Here is a 6,215-nt window from a genome sequence, read left to right on the forward strand (position 1 = left end):
TTTTTCTATGCGAGTAGGTCTTAATCTATACTCTGTTTTTACTTCCTCAGAACCTTACGGAGTTCCAAGGTCTGGTCTCTCGACGAGAATCCGAACTTCAAACCCGGATCATCTCCCTGGAGTCTGAAGTGGAAAGGCTTCGGGGGTTGGAATCTCTTTCTTCCCAACTGTCGGGTCTCGAGCACCGTGTTCATATTTTAACCAAGTCTGTGGAGCTGGCGCAAGAAGATGCCCGACTTGCCAACGAAGCCGAAGCTCAAGTTCGCGAGGATTTGGAGTTGGTCCAGAAGAACATGCTTGAGGCTAATCAGGCCAATTCCCGACTTGGGGAGGAGCTGGATTCCACTAAGGTTGTTAATCGCCAGCTTCAGGAGGATATAAAAAGACTTACTCTAGGGCTGAAGGAGGCCAAGAAGGGACAGGTCGAAGCGTTGGAGTCTTATTCCCGGTGCAAAGAAGACCTTCGTACCGCTCATGCCCAACTTCAATCTACCCTCAAGGATGCCCAAGTGGCTTTTTAGAATGGTCGCGAGGATTTCCGAAGCTCTGAAGCTTATGCTGCGGAATTGGAAGGAGTTCTTCGGGGTGGGTTTGAGCATATGAGAAAACTCATCAAAGAGCGCTTCCCGAACCTGGATGTAGACTCCATCCCTTTCGATGTTGTCGCCGCCTTGTCTTCTTTAGAGTAGACATTTTTTGTATTAAACCTGTTGTTGTAATAATATAAGTGTTTAGATTTTTCACACAATTTTCTTTTGAAAAACAAGAAAAAGAAGGCCGCTTGGGATCAGGCTTGATTCTTCCTTTTTTTACCACTCCTGCTCATCGCAAGACTTGGTCTTCGTCGCTTGCTCAGAAGGGGGTTCGGCTCCGGTCCCCCAAGGATCGCGCCTGATCCTCGCAATCTTAAGCCTTTCGAGGATCATATCTGATTCTTTGCCTCTTCCGGGGGTTCGGACCCTCCAAGGATCACATCTGATCCTTTGCTTTTAACGGAGGTTCGGGCCTCCCGAGGATCATATTTGATCCTTTGTTTTTGTCGGGGGTTCGGGCCCCCCGAGGATCATATCTGATCCTTTGTTTTCGTCGGGGGTTCGGGCCCCCCGAGGATCATATCTGATCCTTTGTTATAGTTGAGGGGTCTAGCCCCGTTGAAGGTATGTCAATTCTTTCCCTTCGCGCTGATGTGCCTTCCCAGATATTTGGAAATGATGAGTTTTTACGCATAGGAGAAAAAATGAATTTATTCCTGGATAGCATACGCAAAGCAATAAAAAGAAAAGATGCCAAGACATATAATGTAAAATTATTACTAACAGATCATATGAAGATAATAAAGAGCTATCACTGATAGAACTTCCTCAAGTTCTGCACATTCCATGCGTTTTTCACCGTTGTACCCTCGAGGGTCTGTAGTTTGTATGCCCCTGGGCTGAGGACTTCTGTCACTTTGTAAGGACCTTCCCAATTTGGTGTCAACTTATCTGTTTCTCGGGCTCCCTGAACGTCTGCTCGCCTTAGTACCAAATCTCCTGGTAGAAAGTTTCGTGTTCTTACTCGTCGATTGTAGTATCTCTCTATGCGCTGATTATAAGTAGCTTGTCGAATCCTCGCCTGATCACGAAATTCATCAAGGAAGTCTAGGTTGTCCCTCAAACTCTGCTCATTGGATTCAGGGTCGAACAGCTCTACTCGTAGCGTAGGCACTCCAATTTCAACTGGGATTAATGCTTCCGAGCCGTAGCATAGACTGAAAGGAGTCTCTCCTGTGGAGACCTTCGCCGTAGTTCGGTAAGACCACAGAATGCTCGACAGTTCTTCTACCCAGCTACCCTTCGCCTTATCTACTCTTGTTTTTAAACCGCACAACAGAGTTTTGTTAGCGAGTTCGATTTGGCCATTAGCTTGGGGGTGAGCTACCGAGGTGAATTGTTGCTTGATTCCCAACTCCTGGCACCATTCCTGAACGGACCGGTCAGAAAATTGAGTGCCGTTGTCTGAGATCAGCACCCGAGGAACTCCGAAGCGACAGACTACATGCTTCCATAGAAATTGTTTCACCCGCCGAGAAGTAATAGAGGCCACTGCTTCAGCTTCAACCCACTTTGTGAAGTAATCGATAGCAGCCATGATATACTTGACCTGTCCAGCTGCTGGGGGAAAAGGTCCCAGGATGTCTATACCCCATTGAGCGAAGGGGCATGGTGTGGCGAGATGAGTTAGCGCGACTGCCGGCACATGGACCAAGTTAGACGTTTTCTGGCACCGATCGCAAGTTCTAACCAGCTGCTCGGAATCTCGCACCATCGTTGGCCAATAATACCCCTGCCGCAGGGCCTTTTGACTAAGCGCCCGAGCCCCGATGTGGTTTCCACATATTCCTTCATGAATCTCCCGTAGGATGTAGTCTGCTTCGCGAGGTCGGATACATTTGAGCAATGGTTGTGAAAAAGACCTTCTGTATAGTTCCTCACCGACTAACACGAAATTTCGGGCTTTTCGTTTGACCTCCCGTGCCTCCGAGTCGTCTTCGGGGAGCTTTTCCTCTCTCAAATATGACAACAGGGGGTCCATCCAGCTAGGCTCGTCATCGATACAAAATTGGTCTGCGGCTTCTTCGATACTCTTTTGCGGAAGAGATTCGATCCGAATTTCCAGAGAGCTTGTAGGGAAAGAGGAAGAGGCGATTCGGGACAGCAAGTCCGCCTCTGTATTCATGGCTCGAGGGACGTATTCCACCTTTACGTGTTGGAAACGCGCCATCAGCTCTTTGGCTAGGGTCAAGTATTGCGCCATGTGACTTTCTCGGGCTTCATATTCTCCATTCACCTGCTGCACCACTAAGTTAGAATCTGAACTCACCTCAATGTTTTGAGCTCCCAACTGTTCAGCCAACCTCAGCCCAGCCAATAAGGCCTCATATTCTGCTTCGTTGTTAGATGCTCGGAATTCAAAATGCAATGCATAAGGCCATATTTGCCCTTCGGGACTCTTTATCATTAATCCTGCTCCACCGCCGCCCGAGGTCGAGCTTCCGTCTACCGCCACTAACCATGGCTTCTGATTTTCTTCGGGACCTTCGGGAGCTCCTATCCCTTCGGCAATGAAATCTGCTAGCGACTGCGCCTTAATGGCCGGTCGCGGCCTATACTCAATGTCGAAGGCGGTGAGCTCTACTGCCCACTTCAACATCCGGCCTGAAAGCTCTGGCTTGCTAAGAACCTGCTTCAAGGGTTGGTTAGTAAGCACTATAATCGTATGAGCTTGAAAGTAGGGTCGGAGTTTCCTCACCGATGTTATTAAGGCGAAAGCCAGTTTTTCCATAGGAAGATACCGAACCTCGGCTCCCGATAATCGTTTACTCGCATAATAAACGGGCCTCTGGATCCTATTTTCTTCTCGAATCAATACTGAGCTTACGGCCTCATTGGCCACCGCCAGATATATGTATAATGGTTCTCCGGGCTTCGGTTTAGTAAGAACCGGAGGCGTGGCTAGGTGCTCCTTCAGCTTTTCGAAAGCTCGCTGGCATTCAGAATTCCATTCGAAGTTATTTGCTTTCGATAAGACCTTGTAGAAAGGAAGGCCTTTTTCTGCCAAACGAGAAAGGAATCTGCCAAGGGCTGTCATCCTACCCGTGAGGCTCTGTACTTCTTTCACATTCCTCGGGGCCGGCATATCCATGATAGCTTTGATCTTCGCAGGGTTTACCTCGATCCCTCGGTGGTGTACTATGTAGCCTAGGAACTTTCCTGCAGAAACGCCGAAAGCACATTTGACAGGATTAAGTTTCATATGGAACTTACGAAGGGTTTTGAAGCATTCCTCCAGATCCTCTAGATGACATTCGGCTACCATACTTTTTACCAACATGTCGTCGACGTATGCCTCCATATTTCTCCCGAGTTGTTGGTGAAAAAGCTTATTTACCAGGTGCTGGTAAGTGGCTCCTGCGTTCTTTAATCCGAAAGGCATTACGGTGTAGCAGTAGGTTGCCTTGTTGGTGATGAATGCCGTTTTCTCCTGGTCCTCCGGGTGCAATGGAATCTGGTGATATCCCTGAAAAGCATCTAGGAAACTCATGAGCGAACATTCAGCAGTTCCATCAATTAGGGCGTCAATCCTCGGGAGTGGGTAGCTATCCTTGGGGCAGGCTTTGTTAAGATCGGTGAAATCGATGCAAAGTCTCCACTTGCTCTGCCCTTTGGGCACCAGCACGACATTCGCTAACCAATCTGGATAATCCACCTCCCGAATGTGGCGCGCAGCTGCTAACTTTGCGATCTCCTCCTCGATTGCCCGTGCCCTATCAGGGGCGAAGCTTCGTTTTTTCTGCCTGACAGGCTGAAAGCCTGATCGGACCCCCAGCCTGTGTGTCATTACTTCTGGATTTACTCCTGGCATATCCCGGGCTGTCCACGCGAAGATGTCTGCATACTGTCTGAGGAGTGATATTATTCGACTCCTTAGCGGATCTTTTAACTCCATACTCACTCTTACACATCGACTTGGGCAATTTTCTTCCAGAGGTACTTCTTCTAATTCGTCCACCGGCTCCGCTGTTTTGGGATCTTCAGGTCCTTCTAGTAGAAAACTGACCTCCTTCGGGGGGTCAGCATCCTTCTGCAACCCTGCTTCTTTACTCTTCGCCATGCCTATAGAGGCCATGTAACATTCACGGGCCAAGCGCAAATCTCCCCGCACTTCGCCCGTCCCCCTATCCGTGGGAAACTTCATCATCATATGATATGTGCTTGGGATGGCTCGAAGGGCATTGAGGCCCGATCTTCCCAGAATCATGTTGTAAGCCGAAGGCACGTCTGCTACCAGGATATCTAGCATAACACGAGAAGTTCGGGAACCTCTCCCTACCGTCAACGGGAGTTGAATAATCCCTTCTGAATATACTGCTTCACCATCAAATCCCACCAAAGGGACCCTCGCTGCCCTTAACTGTGTCATTTCATACCCCATGCCTAAGAAGGCTTGCCGATACAAGATTTCTGAAGAGCTTCCTGGATCCACAAGGATCCGCCGAAGTTCCCACTTCCCGAGTTCAGCCGTTATCACCAGGGGGTCATTTCGAGTCGGGTACCCCGGGAGGTCGCTATCTGAAAAAGAGATTGGATCCACGTTCCTCGATCTTTTCAGCCGGGTCGCATTACTTTTTTCGTCCTTCATGACTGGGACCTCCCCAGCCCTGAGTGTGTGGAATATCGGAGGCTGAGGATGATCATCTTCTCTTCGATGTGATCTCTCCCGCTGGGCCCGATTTCGATCCTCCGCGCGGTCTCTCTTGGGGGGGCTTCTTGATCGCGACCGTCGATCCTTTCTCCCCTGAGAATCACCTGTTTTTGCCACGTAGCTCCTCAGGAAACCCCGATTGATAAGTTCCTGAATCTCCTCCTTTAATTGGTGACACTCCTCCGTGTCATGACCATGATCTCGGTGGAATCGGCAATATTTACTTCTGTTCCTTTTGTCAGATGGTGCCTTCATCGGTCGAGGCTTTTTCAAATAATCTTTTCCCTCAATAGTAGCCAGGATTTCTGCCCTCGGGGCGTTCAGAGGAGTGAAACCCGCCGAATCCCACCGAGGGCGATGTTTTTTCCTTCGGTCGTCACTCCTCCTTTCCTCGGGATGCTTCTTTTTATCCTTCTTCTCCACATGCTCCGCCCTCTTAGCCTGCATGACCTCTTCGGCATTTATGTACTTCGTGGCCCGGCCCAATATGTCCGTGAACGCGCTCGGAGGCGTTTTGGCTAATGATTGGGCGAAAGGGCCGGGCCTCAGGGCGTTCTGGAATGCCACCATAGCAACATTGTGATCAAAGTTCTCAATGCTCAGGGCTTCCATATTAAATCGTGAAACGAAATCCTTCAAGGGCTCTCCTTGGTTTTGCTTCATACTCACCAAGGCCATGGTGGACCTTCGGTGTCTTCGGAGAGGTGCAAAGTGCGCCAGAAAGCTGCTCCGGAGTTGCGCAAAACTTACGATGGAATGATGAGCCAGGTTTGAGTACCACGCCCGTGCGTGCCCCTCCAGAGTGGCCAAGAAAACTCTACACCACATCGCGTCTGAGGCGTCCTGTACCATCATATGCGAGGTAAAGAGATCCAGGTGATCCATCGGGTCGGTGGTCCCTGCGTAGGGCTTAATGGCCGGGATACGGAGACGTTCTGGTGGTATGGCCGCCATGATCTCTGGGCTAAGGG

The sequence above is a fragment of the Diospyros lotus genome, chromosome 2 (genome assembly GCF_014633365.1).
Source record: "Diospyros lotus cultivar Yz01 chromosome 2, ASM1463336v1, whole genome shotgun sequence".
Classification (NCBI taxonomy): Eukaryota; Viridiplantae; Streptophyta; class Magnoliopsida; order Ericales; family Ebenaceae; genus Diospyros; species Diospyros lotus.